The sequence below is a fragment of the Adiantum capillus-veneris genome, chromosome 21, assembly GCF_014529385.1.
Source record: "Adiantum capillus-veneris isolate H3 chromosome 21, ASM1452938v2, whole genome shotgun sequence".
NCBI lineage: Eukaryota > Viridiplantae > Streptophyta > Polypodiopsida > Polypodiales > Pteridaceae > Adiantum > Adiantum capillus-veneris.
Genome location: NC_140951.1, coordinates 85059245 through 85078205, shown reverse-complemented (window position 1 = coordinate 85078205; position 18961 = coordinate 85059245). Strand labels below are relative to the sequence as shown.

The following is an 18961-nucleotide window of genomic DNA, read 5'->3' as shown; positions in this document are numbered from 1 at the left end:
AAAGAGTACCACAGGTGACCATACATGTCATCCACAACCAACCTCTGCACTTGCTCACAAAATCTACTTCTCACCACATAAGCATACATAGAGCATTACCTGCTCAAAGACCATGTATGCAAGCCACAATACTGCAGAAGAACCACTCAACTGCAACTGGCAACACCTGTGGGAGTACTAGACTCAACCTGTACATGGGAGTCAAACCCGATCTTGTAACACCTCATATGTGACTGCTATCTGCAGTGTGCACGGGTAAGCTGTCTGCAGCAAAGAAAACAACAGAGCCCAAAAATGTCCTGAAAAACAATCTCAAAGACGTTTCCTTAGGTCTCAAAGTCAAGGAATACATAGTGATGCACAAATCTAAGTTTTTCTAGGATTTGAAACATACACAAGTCTGCATCGTAGCAATAAAAAGTGTTTGCAAATATATATTGTTGACCAGAGGGAGACCAAAAGAAATGGATACCTTTGGAATCCAATGATAGGCAGGGTTTTATTAGTTTTTGAGCTACATTCGTACAGATCTCGAATGGATGCCTTTGGAAGCCAATGATAGGTAAGTTTTAATTAGTTTTTGAGCTACACTCCTACAGATCTCGAATGGCCTAGTAGCAAAGTGATCAAATTCTAGTTTGAGCATCTCTTCACTCATTTGGAGGTGATTGCAATCTAAGCACAAAACGAACAAAGGTAGTGCAAATTTATTTCGTAAGTGTTATACTTGTCTCTTTTAAACCTTAGGCTCTGATACCACCTATAAGATACCTCTTCATACCCCACAAGCCCCAGTCGGGAAAGTATCCCAGTGGTAGTCCATCCGCATACATTGTAGGGAATGTCTATCCCCGATCTTTCCTAGACTTGAGCGAATACAAGCTAGTTCTCTCGTATGAAGATTCTGCCTCACGAAAATTGTTTAAAGGAAAGCACCTTGTGCTTGGGTCCACCCTACCACCCGCTTTCCAATGAGAAAAAGGTAGCTGTGAGTCTTTAAACTACCATAGGTTTGCACATATGTAGAATACGGCAATAAATTCCTTAAGTGACTCAATTCTCACAATACCTTAAAACATATTCATTTACCCTTTATGCAGTGCAGACATTTAAAAGAGTTTATTTGCATCATAGAATTATATACAAAGCAAACCATAGTCATCATTAGAAAATATAAATACAAATCACAGTCCCTCCATTGATGACAGGCCCAATTGAGTTGCCCTTAATGCACCGAGTTATTCCTCCGTAGAGGAGTACAACATCCTCACTACAAGAGTTCATGGTGCACGCCGCAAGGAGGCGTCCCCCCACACTCTGTCATAGACTGCTAGTGAACCCCTAGCACCACTGTGCATCTTGAGATAGGAATCATATTCCCTACTTAGGAGTTGGGCCCAATCCTAAGCAACTACCCCGATTGACATTGGTTACCCTGTGGGATGATGAAGATAAGCCCACAGTTACCCACTTGGCCCCCATGCCAAAAAAGTTACTTTCAACAATCTTGGGTTATTACAACATTAAACTGAAAATCCTTTAACAATCATTGTTAGCAAAATTTTATACCAAATAAAACATTACCATCCATTTATTTTTGGTCCCGTCATGTCATGCCGACATAAAGAGTGTGCCAATCATTCACAACAAAAGAATCCAAATCAAACAATGACCAAGTGAAAACATGGTGAATATGTAGCATGTGGGTAGAAGAATCCAAATCAAACAATGACCAAGTGAAAACATGGTGAATATGTAGCATGTGGGTAGGGTTAGCTTGGAAGCTCTCTACATGCCCTCAAGTGCAAGAAGGCAACCTCTTTTTATAGGAAAATGAGGGTTTGGAATCTCATTCTCCACTTGTGTAAAAGGAGTGTGGACATAGAAACATTCTTCTTCCCCGCACGAGGGAAAAGAGTGGATTTGAACCAAATTTATAACGAAATGGGCTTTTGGTTTATTCAAAAGAAAACTATTTTACATTGCAAGTTTAGGCATGGGGTTTTCCATTGCATTGTAAAATGGATGGTCAATGGTCAAAGTTCAACTGTAGAAAAGAAAAAAGTCACAAAAATTGCATCTCGGATTAGAAGTCAAAGTTGGAGGATCACTCCCAAAAGACGTCCAGGATTTACTTGGAATTCTAGACACAAGTTTGAAGGTTGAGAAGAGAACATGGACAAAGAGAGAGTGCAAGAAGTCTTTTTTTTTTTTTTTTTTTTTGGGGAGGGGGGGGGGGGAGAGAGAGAGAGAGAGAGAGAGAGAGAGAGAGAGAGAGAGAGGCCTCTAGGAGAGAGAGCGGACGGTGGAAGAGGAGAGAAAATGCTTGTGTGTGCGTGCGCAGCTGACTTCTGTGGGTTGCAAGAAGTAGCAAGGACCCACTGTTCTAAAGTGCAAGGTAGATAGAGCGAGGTCACACTAGTTGATAGCCTACCAAAGAAAGCAAGAGAAAGGGTAATTTAAGTCCTCAAAAGGACTACCCTTTCACCGAAACGCACTTACACTCTTTTGTCTAGAGAGTTTGAACTAAATCAAACACCCCAAAGAAAGCAAAGGGGGGGTTGGGGCACTATTTGACACCTCCTTTTTTGGAGGGCGTAGATCCCTAATCATTTGTTGATAGTGGGCCGTTCAATATATTTGGAGGAAAAAATATGAGTTGGGTGAAACTTGACCTCACGACCTTCTCGTCGCGTAACGAATGCCTTTACCACTACACTTGTGCATGCGTTTTGTTAAGCAAGAAAAATGGTAGCATTATATTGCGTAGTTTTGGCTTGCCACGATCCTAGTTTACACTGAGTTCACTTGGAGTTTACAACGAGTTCACATCAAGTTCACACCACCATAATATAGTACACAAAGCATGGAGAGTTCACATCTAGTTTACATGCAAGTTCATAATTGTACAAGCTTACACCTAATTTACATCAAGTTCACATTCAAGATCAACGGTTGTGATCATCGTAAGCAAGTGATGCAAATTTATAACTATAGATCCCCTCTAAAATTGAGGTGTTAATCAGTGATGTGTTTTTTTTTTTTTTGGGGGGGGGGGGGGGGGGGGAGGTACTCTAATTTATTTTTTACATAAATATACCGCACCCATTTAGATGCAATCTTTCCATAGCACAAGATTGATATTCCTCCTCCTAGAAGATGATGTAAACCTAGAAAAAGTTTTGTATCATAATGTGACTACCACCACGCTCAACAAAAATATGATAAATGTGGTAAACATAAACACCATTCAATGGAGGATGCTACATGGATAAAGCATCAATTTGGGCAGTAACTACCTACCACAAGGACACACATTAGATAGCTAACAAAAGTCCTCGCAAGATTTGTATAATTTATATTTGTGTAGTGCTTTAGAGCACCGACCAAGGCAACACAAGACTCCCCCATATCAATCACCCCAATGTGATTTGGCGATTTTAACCTGATGCAAAACGCTGAATGCTGTATTTTTACAATCCTTTACATTAATTTCTAACAAAGGGGTAGCATCTTCATGGCAAAAAACTAAGAAGGCTACCACTCTCTTGTTCTACCTTCCTCTAAAGAAAACCATGATGACAACCACTCTAGCTCACACACTCACACATGCGCGCACGTGCATGCGCACACGGAGGTGGCCTTGACAAAGAGTTCAAACAAGGACTAGCATGCACAACACATAAAAAACACACATCCAAGCATAGCTGTACCATATTTCTCCCTTCACTTACTCTCATGGGAAGATAGCAAGCAGGAGACACGTTCGAGATTTATGATGTTTCTCTTCCCATATAGAGCAAGAACTCCTCCTCATCATAGCCAAGCACAGGACTTAGCTCCACCTTCCATGTGACCAAAGCATGCCCATTGTTGCAAGGATCCGACACCGAGAAAGACGCGGTGTAGTTCTCAAAACCCAAATTACTGTCCAAAATGGAGTAAGAGAACTCTCTTAAATGAGGGTCCCATTCCAAGAGCTGCTCCTTCACCCACACTAAACTTCTGCCATTGGTGCTTGACTTAGTGCCTGCACAGAAGCGTATGCACCCCGGCTCGCTCTCATTCCCATCCACTCACACTAGAAGCTCTGGCATCCATAGCTTTAACCCACAGAACTTGCTTGCTATCTCCCACATGTCATCTATGTGCGACATGGTCTGCTTTTCCACACATAGCTTCCATTTCTTGACTGAAGAAACCCTGGAGGGCAGGAATACATACACACACAAGCAAGCACATTAGCTCCTCAGAGAACTTGAATCAAGAGGCTCTCTCTCTCTCTCTCTCTCTCTCTCTCTCTCTCACACACACACACACACACACACACACACACACACACACACACACACACACACACACACACAACAAAAGCGTCATGCAGTTTACGCACATTCCTGGCGGGCATTCTTGCATAAGGGTTTTTGCTGAGGGAATAGGGGAAGCAGAACAGATCTGGCGAGCTCTGTGTGTGTGTGTGTGTGTGTGTGTGTGTGTGTGTGTGTGTGTGTGTGTGTGTGTGTGTGTGTGAGAGAGAGAGAGAGAGAGAGAGAGAGAGAGAGAGAGAGAGAGAGAGAGAGAGAGAGAGAGGACGAGCGACCGAGATTTGGGTCTTCCATGATACGGGGTAGTGGGGACACAGGTGGACCAGTCAGTGTTAGGATTTGACGCCCTTCTTCCCTTCTTTGACTCTCGAGCCCTTCGTATGAAGGCCACTTTAAGGCAACACCGGTGTTTTGAAGGGAGAAGGCAAAATATGCCCATCCTCATGGAAGGATGCTAATCCCACTCTCGTGTCATTAGAAGGGCAACCCTTAGGAAATCCCTTCCTGGACTTGAATTGAGGTCAAGGCCCACCAAAGGTAGGAGTGGAGACATTTGCTTTCACATTCGCATTTTTACATATTGACAGGAATTAAAAGTAGATGAGGGGGATCAGGGTGTGTGGTTAAGCCATTCATAATTTGGTAATTTTCTAAATTCTATTGGGAAATGGGCCAGTGGCCACTGCTAAGTTCTAACTTAACCTAATGGGAAATGGGCGACTTAGTGCTCACCCAAAATTTTGAACGAGCCAGACTCCAAAGCCGTGGCGCGAGCACCAGGAGTGTAACTTTTTCTCTCAGCCTCTTTGTGTAGGTGCCTGTAGGGATTTGGAAAGATATCGAGTGTCGATGGTCACAAGAAACTGCAGTAAAAGAGGGGAAAGAAATGTGGGATTTGCTACGTCAACGCATGAGAGAGTTGGAAGGTCTTGTGACAAGACGAAGACTCATGAGCAGAGACTTGCGAGCAACCTTCGGACTCTTCTAAGGCTCTCAGTCTGCCCCCTATTAAGCTTTAGCCTCGGATAGTGTAAGAATTGATTAGTTTCTCCAATAGAGTCTACTTGTTTCTTGTATGGAAGATGGATGCCTTGACGTTCAATTTGCATTTGTACAAATGAATGTTGCTATGAATCTTTGTTGGCCTTTGTCATGAACAAGTATTTGGTAGTGCTGAAAAAATGCTTGTTCTTTAAGTTTTATGTGCTAAGTAAGGGGACATTTTTTACTCTTCTGTCATTGGAAAGGCAATGTTAAATTTTTCCCTTCTATCCAGAAGAGCATACTTCTTACATACCTGTCTTTTGACATTTTGAGTTGCCTATCAAATCCTAACACTGTAGGTGGTGCTCGAGTCTTCGAGGCAAGTTCGAGCTACCCTTGTGTTCAAATCACCATGGCTGCACGAGGGCTCCCTCGAATGCAAAGTTTAAACCGTGGTAGGCCCCACCACCCCAAAAGGCATCAAATATCTCACTCGCAATTCTCGCCTTCCTTTTCCCTATGCCTTCAAAGAAACTTGTCCAAAATTTTGAAGTGAATTTGGTGTTTCTATCACTTACTATCCTCTTAGGAAGTTCATGAAGTCAAAAAAAAATCTTTGATGGAGACCCTAGCAATCTTCTTGATAGGGATCAAATGCGCTACTTTGGTTAGTTGATCCACCACCATGATGGAATCATAACCACCTTGAACAATAGCTACGCTTGCTACAAGAGTCATGCCAATACATTCCCATTTATTTTGTGGGATGTCTAATGGTGTAACTGACCGAGCAACTTGACCCTTTCAGCTTTAGCTTTCTAACAAATTAGGCATTGAGTCAAGTATTAGAGTACTTTCCTTTTCAAAACAAGCCAAAAGAAAATTTATTGGATCGAATTTAGCATTTTTGCATAATCGGGGTGACCTGCATATGGAGCATCATGGGCTTCAAAGAGGATTTTTGCTTGATCTTCTTGCAATCAAGAATACACATTCAAAATTGGTAGAGTAGGCAACCCTTTGAGAGTGGGTACTCATGAATGATTTTCTGAATGTCTTGGTTGAGAGATGATTTGGATGATCCATTTAAAATATTCATCCCTTGGGAGTTGATTTTTGACTTTTTGAAGTAGTAACTCATCTGTCATGGAGATGGCCCCAAAAAAGGACTTCCTACTTAGGGCATATGCTACTATATTATCTTTTCCTTTTGTGTACTTGATTTCAAAGTCATATACTACTAGGGTGACCATCCATCTCATTTGCCTCATGTTGAGGCTAGGTTGGGCGGAAATCCATTTCAAGCTTTGATGGTCTATGCTGAGCACAAACCTTTGTCCAAATAAATACTGTCTCCAAAGCTTTAGGGCATGAATGACAACTAGTAATTCAATATCATGTGTGGCTTAATTCTTTTCATAGTCCTTCAACTTTCTTGAAGAATAGGCTATATGTCTCCCTTTATGTTGTAGCACTGCTCCAATGGTTAACCCACTTGCATTTGTGACTAACTCAAATTTTGACTGAGAATTGGTGCGGTTGTCAGTGCTACCTTGAGCTTCTCAAACCTTTGGCTTTGTTCACTTTGCTATTCTTTTTGAGGAGCTTAGTTAGGGGTGCAACAAGATTAGCATAATCTTTGATGAATATTTTATACCGCCGGGTGATTCTAAGGAATCCATGGATCTTCTTGACAATCTTTGGTCGAGACCACTCCGCTTTGTCTTTGAGTTTTTTTGGATCTCCATTGGTCGAGACCACTCTGCTTGGTCTTTGAGTTTTTTTGGGTCAATATATATTCCCTCATTGGACACAATGAATCCAAGGTAGTCAAACTGATGGACAAAAGAGGTACATTTGCTTCTCTTGTCAGAGAGCTAGGCTAGTGCTCTTGCAAAATCTCCAAGGTGTGTGTGTGTGTGTGTGTGTGTGTGTGAGAGAGAGAGAGAGAGAGAGAGAGAGAGAGAGTGAGAGAGAGAAACCCAGATTTGGGTATTCCACGATACGGGGAAGTGGGGGCACAAGTGTAGCTCGAGTCTTCGAGCTTGCCCTTGTGCTGAAATCACGATGGCTACATGTGGGCTCCCTCGAATGCAAAGTTTAAATCTTGGTAGGCCTAGGCCTAGGCTATTTGTTGGCAGGCAATAGTGATATAGGCGTGGTGCCTATCAAATCTTGTACACACCTTTTGGCTTTTAGGCTATTTTCATCTTCTCCAATGCTTGGTAATAAAAATAGGACTGATTTGCAATAAAAATAGCGCTTGCGTAAAAAAAAGTTTGCCAATAGAAGCAGTGCGAGGATTGCAGAGACAAGAGCGAGCTAATTGGTTCTCTCTCTCTCTCTCTCTCTCTCTCTCTCTCTCTCTCTCTCTCTCACAACAGGAAGTGCCGCCGTTTGCGCGTTAGTGACGACCCTTGTTGGCACTGCTTTTTGACAGAAAGGGAGGGTAAATGCGAGGGAATTTCAGCCCTTGTACAATGGAGCACCCCTTTCAATTTGTTTTATTTTTCTCCTCTATAATCTATAGTCTCTCTTATTCTTTGTTGCCTTCTCTCTCTCTCTCTCTCTCTCTCTCTCTCTCTCTCTCTCTCTCTCCAGTCCAAGTGAAAGGCAGTGCCAACGTTTGTCTCCAGAAGCTTTGTTTTGTTTTGTGCTAACAATCCCAAGTTGCCCCCACCACCCCAAAAGGCATCAAATATCTCACTCGGCTTCCGTCAAGGTCCTCGGTCGGGGCAGTGTAAATCTCTCAGCTTTTAGGGGTTTTATCGGTTTTTACGCTAAAATCCTCCAAATTTAGTTGGTTTCCATTAAGACGACCCTCCAAATTAGTCGAGAGTTTTCAATTTTTTTCCTTTATAAATACACTTTAGGCCAGTTTTCTGTGAATATTGGTCGGGGGACTAAGCATCTTGGCCCTTCATCCACATTCCATTTCTCACCAAAAATTTTGCATGCACCATGAGACTTCAAGCACGTCAGCAAATCGAAATGCAGTTTCCGCCCTCTCCAATTCAATGGTGCCAAATAAGTGGGTGGAATGCATTAAGGTGCTGCCATCTCAGTTGTCCTAATCTTGTCGGTGACTCCTGAACATGTTGCGCTATATTGTATAAATGCTCGCCTATACTACAATCCTGTAGTGTAGTTCTAGTCTTTACCTCTGAGCGACAGTGTCTAGGTCTAGCCCCCCTCCCGAGGACACTTGACAGCCGAGAAAGGTCTTTGACTAACCTTTCCCTTGGAATAAGAGCTCCCACCACTAGCTCCTGGCTTTCGCCGGTCACTAGGTGGTCGCCCTCATTCCAGGGAAAGATCAGTCAAAGACCTTTCCCTACACCATAAGGTTCTTGCCCTTCCTCTTCCCACAACACTATATCATGCGGGGTCTTTACTAAAGCTTGAGAGATGGGATCGACGGTGGGTAGGGAGTTGCAAGGATCTCGAGGGAGATAAATGGCCCACAAAATGTCAACAGTGTTGACTTCCTCGTTCCCCAGCTGGATCTCGAACCCGTGACGTCCAAGTTGGCAGGCTGGTGTGCTAACCATGCGCCCGTGTGGGTTTGGTTGTCCAACACTCCACCCCACAACATGATAAAGTAAACATGGGCATGAAAAAGTAAACTCGGCCTTAAAAAGTAAATTCGGGTGTCATCCAACGTATGTCCAACTTCAAAAAAACGATGCCCATGTTCACCATCGTCGATACCACCTCGCGGACATCATTCAAGACCTTGTGTGATATAAGTGTTGAGGTTCTTCTTCCTCAAGCACCTTCAAAGTCCCCTCACTGCCTCATGTATAATTTTTGTTGTAGATCTTTTCAAGAAAGTAATCTTGAGTATCAGGGTCTAATCTTCGATAAGATTACTTTTGTCTCACGACACATTCGCTCAAGATATATGACGGGATCTAATTTTTGCAAAAGAAAGAGGGGGCCAAGGAGCCAAGTAGGGATTGATGGTGCAAAACTATCGAACAGATCCCAAAACCCCCTCTATCATCTACATAGTACGGCCAGCCGCCTTCGGCGGTCTCTCTCTCTTCCCCTCTCTCCCTCTTTATCGCATGCAACTGAGCTTTTTTTTGTTTTGGACTTTAGCCTTTAGGTCGCAGATTGTGACACGCGTAAAGGGAAGCCCTTCCGCCATATTATGTAAGTAGATGTCAAGGGATTAAACCTGACCATAGCCTAAATCTAGAGAGGACGTTGGGACCCTTGTTTAGCATGAACAAAATGCCTCATGGGATATGTGTACACAACAAAGCAAGCATCTTGGAATTGAGAGGCTGTGATTCAATTTTAGGGGAGGCTTCCATCAAATTGTGATTGAATTTTAGGAGAGGCTTTCATCAAATTTTCTGTTTTGAGCTTTGTGTTGCAAGGCCATGCATTCGTCTCTTCGTCCTCATCGTTACACAATGGCCTACACACATGATGCACCTTAGTGAAACATGTGCTTGTGGGACTTATCTCCCAGTGAGCCACGTGTAAGATGTAGGATACTTGGAAAGGTTGGTTTCTCACCTGACCAACTTGGAAAATCTACAACGTAGAACATTTATCACAAGAAGATTTAGAAATTTTCTCATGTAGGAAAACGAAGTCTTTTCCAGTGTTTTTCATACAATGAATAACATCATGAGCTTCTGTTCGAGAGGCACCGCATACCTAGCTAGGTATGCGGTTCCTCCCTCACAGAAGCTCATGATGTTGCGGTAAGTCACAATGTGGGAATTATTGTGAGAATTTGTTCAAAACTTCTTGTGTATGTGGTATGAGCCTCAAGAAGGAGTGCAGGCACCATTATGTGGTCATTTGCAGTAGCGTGTGTAGAGGACATGACACCTGGGTGAGTGGTGGTAGCTCATGAAGGCTTCATCAACATGTGTTTAGGGAGCCAACCTTTGACATACCCGTATTAAGCTCTTATCCACCATGTTAGGCAACTTTTTCAAGCATGATGGCACTTGCATGGTAAGGCTGGGTTCACACTAAAGCGGCGGCAGTTACTCTTCAAAAGAGGCATTTCTAGGCAAAAGTGCTTTGGAATGCACTCTTCCCCCGCCTATCCGTTCACACAGGGGTGGAAGAACCTGATCGGTCATTTCTCTACCGCCGCCTGTTGTGAACATTGGAGCCCGACGGAAAAGATCGGGTTTTCGAAGGTTTGAAATTTATTAAAATAGAAAAGTGGAAGGTTTGAAATTTAATAAAATAAAAAAGTGGTAGTTGTCAGATGACGTGGAGGGTGGAAGTCTAATTGGGGGGGGGGGGGGGGGGGGCGAAAGAAATTGCTGGAGTTTCTTCCATGCAACGCTGGCAAACAAAAAAGAGATTGCCACCGCTCACTGTGAACAGGGCATCCGACACGCTCACTTTTGATTGGCTCACAGAGCTCACGCAACTCCTGCCGCCGCCCACTGTGAACCCGGCCTAATTGAGTCCCACCGAGCACTTTGAGTGCTTGAAACATTCAATTCTTGTTTTTTGTCTATTCGTGAACGGACTGCATCCGGTGTACGTTGGGTCCATACCTCATGAGGTGCTGCAGGTCTTTTCGAACATTGTTGTGTGACTGTAGGTGAGGCATTGTTTACAGTGCATGAGGGTGATGCGCTGCAAGTGCTACAAGCATTTAGTGTGACTCAGTTGTAAGCTCCATGTGTGTGATGTGTCAAGGCTTTCCATTGGTCGAAAAGCAAAGCCTAATTTGAAATATGCTCATTGCTACCCAAGTCACACATATGAGATATGCAAACAACTCAAGGAAATGATAAAAGGACTAAAGAGTGAGAGAAGGCTCACCCAACAATATAAATTTTACACCCATGAGCTCACTACCAACTCATGAACCAAATAAGTTGTTGAATGCTATGGTGTGGACCCTTTTGCTAGGTCCTCCATTTAATTAAACCAAGTCATCCAGGGAATTGATTAGGCCCCTATAGTAAAAGTGTAGCTCTAGATGCTTTGACACGTGGTATGGTATGCTAGGTGTACCATTGTGAAGGATTCCCAAGGTGGATTCCATAACACCACCAAGCACCACAAAATAAGAGGATGAAGAAAGTAGATCACTCAAAAGGTTTGGGATTTGTTAAGTAGCATGTAAAGGTTCTTGTGGACGACCTGTAGTGGTGGTACGGAATCGAGAGCAGGCCTCTGATGTATCCTATAGTTTGGCACACACACATAATCGAGCAAGGGGAAACTTCCTCTTAGAGTTTAAAAGGTCAAGATCATCATTTAATCCACATGTTAGTAGTTGGAGGATTTTGCCCATGCAAGATGGCGGCGACCATGAGCCATGAGAAGGGGGGGTGGAGGCGCGAGAGAGAGAGAGTGTGTGTGTGTGTGTGTGTGTTTTTGTTTGTTTTTTAGCCTCTATGTTGTAGACGTTATACTCGAATCAAAGCAAGTAATAGCCTAAGAGGACCATCAAAGTCTTCATAAAGGTGGGCAACAAGAGCCCAATGGAAGGAGAGGGTAGCACCATGCGTGCATACATAGAAGAGGCTTGTCTACAAGAACTTGTTGCTCATCAATCATAAAGCATAGCTGCAACATCAAACATGGGTTGCACCTCAATAGAGAGGAGTAGCTTGCAGGCAATAGTCTTAGCCAACTATCAGAACTTTTTAGCTCTACTTTTGCATTAGAGCACCACTCTTTGAGAAGATCGTGTCACTTGGGTCATGGAGAAGATAAGAAGCAAGATGCACAGATGAGAGTATGTGATTCTTCCATTCCAGAGCAGAGTGAAAGTGATCAACTCATTCATGCTCCAGTATATAGCTTTCAATGGTCCACTGCTGAAGCTGGCCAAATGCAATTGGAAAGAGTTCCTTAAACCGTTAAAAAGATTCCTATGGAAGAACAACACCAAAGACTCGACGCCCTGGCAGTGGGCTAGCTGGGAAACAATTGCGAGACCGATCGAGCAAGCCGGTCTTAGGATTCTTAATCCTAATATCCACGCGAAGGCCCAGTCTGCTAAATTTGTGATCGCACTCGGTCGCGAAGCAAGACCAATCTTGGGCTACTATGACCAATGACATGATGGACAATGCCAAGCTTTACTCACAAAGGTGGTCAGTGGAAAGGGCGAGCTCGAGGTACACGACAAACTGCTCGCCCCGCGGTGGCCTAGCCTAAAGCTCGAGGGCGTGACGGGTGAGCTTGTTAGGAAATGCAAAAAAAGCGCAGAGACCTTGGAGTCGGGAGAACTTACAAGGTATTTTCACAACTCTGCATCTCATTGGTCCCCGTGGCCGGCTAAGGTGGGAAGAATCTCTCTGAACCCATTTTGGAGGGAAGCTGCTAGAAAGACCAATAACAAAGGCATTCAACGTCTAGAACAACTGTAACATTTAATGGTCTAGTAACTTGTGTGTAACGGAAAATAACATAGACATAGTGAGCATTTCATTAAGAATAGATTCCTAATGAGCATAGCATGAGTGCTTGGATGGAGAGAGCAACAAAAGCATAGCACCTAGTTAGATAGGCATGAACAATACTTCAAAAAGAGAGAGAAATTAAGCTATTGACAACAGTTGAGGACCGGATTTACATGGAGCCTGTCCCCCCTCCAAAAGGCTTTGTATTATAGGTTTCCCCCATCAAGGGAGACATTTTACAATACAATACTTTGTGTTCCTTCAATAACTTGCTGGTGCAATGAAGATGGAAGCTTCAAGCACCAAGCTTACACTTGAAAAACACAACATCAATTCCCTCACGGTCTCAGACCCAAGACCTCACACACCTTCAAAGATGGTGAGAGCTAGCGGGGTATGAGAGTAGATCTAGAGGAAGAATAAGTATTCTTATGAGAAAGAAGTATTTCTCCTCACATAATCACTCTTAATAGCTTACCATAGCTTAGTAATTAGCATGGTAGAGGAGATGAGCATGCATTGGAGCTTGGCTCTTGGTTGCATTTGCATCACAAAGCCAAGAGTTGTTGGTGTAGGCCTCCCTTCTCACAAGCTTGGAGTAGATGATGAGCTTTCCATTAAAGCTTCATAAGGAGATAGTCTTCTTTACTTCACACATGAGCTTGTGTGAGTGTGTGTGTGTGTGATAATGTGCAAAAATCAGCCCCCTCTCTCTCTTGGTCAACCCCTCTTGCTATTTCCTCATGTTGGCATCCCATTGGCCCCTGTAAAGCTTAGCCAATCATAATTTAGAAGCATAATTGCTTGTCTTGTGACATGTGTCCCCCTTTCCCCTTTTGTGAGAGCTTTAGGTATTTAAATAATTCAATTAATCTCTCATTGGACCTCTTAGTCTTCTGGCCAATAGGAAGCAGGCAAGCCATTGAGCTACTGAATGCTCATTGGACCCCTTGGGAGACTATCCAATAGTCTTCGAGAGAGCTTAATTTCTATTGGTTCTTTTATCAGGTGTTTTTAAATGAATTAAACTAAATTTACGATAGCCTAATTCTCATTGGTACACCTCTATGGCCATCCAATAGGATTTGAATGCACTTTGGGGGCAAATGGGCTAGGAACCTGACATGTGTCCACTATGCCCTTTGTGTAAAGGGAAGCCTTGAGTGTGTGTGTGTGTGTGTGTGTGTGTGTGTGTGTGTGTGTGTGTGTTCACTCACCTCTTCTCTCTCTTCCCCTACCTTTAGGGCTCGCCCCCTCTCATCTAGGGATATGTGAAGACTTTATGGTCTTCACAAAAGCGTGCAATTCTGTTAAGCTTGACCATTTGGACTTTACCTTTGAATTTTGGAACCTTAGCATTTTGGAAGTCTTAATGTGCTAAACCCTAAGGTCTTTGAAGCACCATTCATTCACAATGCTCTTTTGCAGATGGCCCCCACTCATAATAATTACCAGATCTGGTACTCATATGTGTAACTATCTTCTCATAGCAGAAAGTGAACTGAATGATTGCAATCAAAGATCCTCTGAAGAGATCATTTCTTTGGCCAATAGGAACCTCTACCTAGATCTTAGATTAATAATACAGCCTACCTCAAGCAAGATACTCTAATTGAGCAAAACTTATTACTCTCATGTCTCAACGAATAGTAGCCTACCTCAAGCAAGATTCTCTACTTGAGCAAACTTATTGCTCTCATTTCTCAACGAATAGTAGAGCCTACCTCAAGTAAGATGCTCTAACGAAGAAAAACTTTCTCAAGGAATTCCTTCCAAAAATTGCAATGCTTACTTACAAATGTAGATCAGTCAAGCAATTGATTAGCATTTGGACTTATTTATTATACAAGAAAAAAGTTTAGCACCATGTGTCTAAGTACATGGATACATTTACTCTCCACATGCAAAGTAAATCCCAAAACTAGTACTATTCTCCTAAAAAAAGAAGAGCCTTCTGTGGAGTATCTCTACTTAGCTTAATAGGATCCCTAAAACTTCTTAGCTCCACAATCTAATGGATGTTGCATTGCGCCAAATCATGGCTACAAAAGAACTATACCTACATCTCTTTTCTTAAAACTGTTTGCCCTTTACGAATGCACATTGCTTCTAATTTGAGTAGCCAAACATGATCCTAGATATAATGAGGCTAACTTTAAACTACACACTTTCATTCTCTTGATGTAGTGAAAGTGGTTCTTGGTTTGCATATAGATCAAGCCATTACAGTCATACATCACCATACCTTCTCATACATATACATATTAGTGGCAATGTAATAGCTGATGAGAAAAATTAAAACTAGAAGTACACATTGTACTTGCTCATAGCTGCAAGTGCACGGTGCAATGCAACAAAGACTGTGTTTGGCGGAGCTCTCGGTGAGAATATTGCTCACTGATCCTTATTCTTCTATATTATCCAAAGAATAATGTATGGTTAGTGATGGGCGATCGGCCACTTGGCATGAACCCTAACAATCTCCCACTTGAAGGCCAACGTGGCCCAAGTGGCTATAAGTGTAAGGGTTAGTATATACAACTATACAAGTGTGAAGAGCATTATATTCACCCTATGCCCATCATGTCTATGCAATGTGCAAGCCACTCTGAAGATGGACTCTTTGTCAAAGCATCCGTTCGGTTCTCATACGTGTGGACTTTGGCTATAAGTGTAAGGGTTAGTATATACAACTATACAAGTGTGAAGAGCATGACCATAGATTTGCCCTATTCCCATCATGTCTATGCAATGTGCAAGCCACTCTGAAGATAGACTCTTTGTCAAAGCATCCGCTGGGTTCTCATACATGTGGACTTTGGCTAACTCAATGCGTTTTCTAGCGAAAATATCTCGTATCACATGATATCGGACCTTGATGTGTTTTGATTTGGAATGAAACACAAGGTTCTCTGCTAACGCAATTGCACTTTGTCTGTCACAAAGTAACATTGGAGTCTAGTGTATGCCAAGGTCTCCCACTAGATGAGATAACCACACAGCTTCCTTGTTGGAATTGGAAACTGCAACATACTCAACCTCAGTGGTCAAAGACAAAGTGCAATTTCAGAGACACAATCTCCAAGAGACTATCACTCTAGCAAAACAAGAAAAAATAGCTAAATGTGGATCTCCTAGTGTCCACACAACCCAAATAATGAAAATCAGTGTATCCAACTATGGATGCATCATTGTTCCCAAAGCGTAAGCACTTGCTGACTGAACTCTTGATGTATCTCAATATATGCTTCACTACTTCCTAATGCTTTTTTCCATGATTTTCCATATACCTGCTGACCACTCCCACTGCAAATGCAATGTCTGTTCGTGTGCTAACCATGGCATACTTGAGTATATCTTATATTTTAGTGGTGTACTAGGTGACCAATTGATAAAGTAAATAGTTGTCATGACAACTTCCCCCCAAAAATCCTGGTAAAGTGACTGTAGACAACATATAAGCGACCCTTTCCTGGATAGTCCTATTCAACCTTTCTGCCACACCGTTTTGAGCAGGTGTGTAAGGCATGGTGAACTCTCTTCTAATGCCTCGTTTACTATAGAATTCCCTGACCTTAGAGGAGATATACTCACCTCCATTGTCAGTTTGCAAAGCTTTAAGCTTTCTACCTGATTGGTTTTCTACTATTGTTAAGAACTTATCAAAGACACTAAAGACATTGCTCTTCTACTTCAAGATATAAACCCACACCTTCCTAGTAGAGTCATCTATGAATGTTAGGAAGTATAGTGATCCCCCTAAAGACCAAAATGTTGCAGTACCTTAATTCCTTTCTGATTCATATGTCCCAGCTGGCTATGGCACAACTCTATAGATGGCAACTTGACTACACAAATAGAATTCTCTTTCACTGAAGAGACATAAAGTGAATACAATGATCTAGACTTCTGGCATTTAAGCATGACGAAGTTTCCTTTCTTGATGATTCAAGAACCATGTGCAAAAATAGTAGTGTAACCCAGATCGCCTAATTTCCTTATAGACATCAAACTCTTTGTCAATTTGGGTACATGTCTAAAATTTTGTAGCATAAACTCGATGCCATTATGCATACAAAGTTTTATGACCCCAATATTGCATATATCAAGCTCATACAAATTCCCCAGTTCCGTTGTACCATGGGTAGTAGTATATGTGGAGAACCACTCCTTATGAGGAGTCACATGAAAGCTAGCACTTGAGTCCATTATCCAATTCTGGGCATAAATAAACCATAACAATTATCAAGTAGATCAGTTGACCAGATGCAAAATTAGATTAGAAAAACATTGAGATTCTTACGAGGAGTTGTTTCATTGATGTTTTTGAGGATGAAAAATCTCCTTCAAGGGGGGCGTAATGTCAGGACAAGGGTAGGACCAAGTGAGGGTGCAGACCTTGGGCAAGACGGGCTAGGCATGCAAGGGAGATTTTGACTCCCTTGCAACAATGTGTGTATAACGCCGGTCTCTTTTAAATCCCCCATAACTCACTCTATTCTTAAACTCTCAAGGTTGAATTTGGGTTCAAAAAGCAACTTCTTTTTTTGTTGAAATTATTGAATCCTTGTTCTTTCTCTTCTTCCCAAACTTGGATCCCTTCTGGCCTAGTTCAAGAGCCATGTGTGCTTTCTCCTTGAAAGGAGGCTTGAATTTGGCTAGATCTCCTTGAAATATTGCTTAATTGATGTTGAGAAATGCAGGTTTGAAAAAGACAAACCATGCCTTGGAAGAGATGTGAGGGGTTGATTTCAAAAGCCTTATGTGCCCCCAACTCCTTGAATCCAAATTTGAAGTCACAACTTGTTAGCACTTGCATAATTCAAGTCCAAGAACTTCTTGAATTCTTGGTTGTGAACGTGTACTATTTCTGTCCAATCTTTATGAAATTGGCATTAGATCACCATAAAACACAACTTAGTGACCTCTAAAGTGATATATAGATAGCATAGGGAGTTCTAAAGGTGTTTTTATTCTTCTAGAAAATGGAAAGCCTATGCTGAAAGGCAATTTTGTGTTAACGGAGCTCTCACTATGTAACTCTAGAAAATGGAAAGCCTATGTTATAAGGCAATTTTGTGTTTATGGAGTTCTCACTATGTAACTCTTCTTCCTTGATATTTGTGGCACCTAATTCCATAAACAAAGGCGAAAGTGATTCCATCTTACTAGAATCAAAATCATTTTAAGTTAATACTATGTTCTCTTCAAATTGTTAAATTTCACTCAACAAACATGGTACATTTAAAGATTAGATCCAAATATAAGTGTACAGTTCCAATTGGGCACCAGTCATTGCACATTTTTTGTTCATATTCCCACGTGGAATCTTTGATAGGAAAGTATTTCCACTCGATAAGATGTTCTCAAACTATCCTATTTTTTAGGACCTTTTGCTTGGTATCCAAAAGCTTCTCTAGCTTGAGTTTCATTTTGCCTTGGGAAGGTAGCACCACATCAGAACTACTCAGTACATGGTTAGGAATACACACATAGGCTTTTAGAAAGCTTACATGAAATACATTGTGTATTTTAAGATGAGGGGAAAGGTCAAGCTAGTATGATTGATCATTGATTTTCTTAATGATAGGGTATGGCCCATAGTATCATGGACTAGGCAAAGAAAAGAGAGAATGAGAGCAGAGGGAGCACAACATGTAGACATTTGGACACATGGATCCCTCTAACCTTTTAATCCTAAGACTAATGCCTCTCCTGCATTTACAAATCCTACCGGTCTACTCATCTTTGTTGGCGATGGAGAGAATGGGCTGCTTGGCTATTGCAAAGCTTTAATTGGCCAAGCTGAAAATCACAGATGCATGCTTCACGCTCAAACAAAGGAGATTCTACGGCTCTCTAATTTGCATTGTAATGACCAAAAGACCATATTGCAGCACACAGAGGAAGTATAGGCCCTACAAGAAAAGGTACATAGTTTACAAAAGAAAGATATGAGCTTGGGTTCTCGTGTGCGAAAGAAGAAACTACAGAATCTTGAAACCTTGAAGGTTGGATCTGGTGGTCTTAAAAAACAAATCCAAGCATTGAGGTGAGGAGTTCAATCTTATTGGTTTGACTTCTGTATTGCTTTCTTTGTAGACATGCTAATCAATGTATTGGTTTGACTAATTTATGCTTTCTTTGTAGGCATGCTATCTATGTATTTCTTTGACGTATGAATTTCTTTCTTTGTAGACATGCTATCTATCCAAACAAGGAAAACATTGATCCCATAGCCAATGT

General features: G+C 42.0%; 1 pseudogene; it reads right to left on the bottom strand.

Moving 5' to 3' along the window:
* Positions 1-3726: 3726 nt before the first annotated feature.
* On the bottom strand, positions 3727-4416 carry LOC147431274 (lachrymatory-factor synthase-like; annotated as a pseudogene).
* Between the last annotated feature and the right edge of the window lie 14545 nt (positions 4417-18961).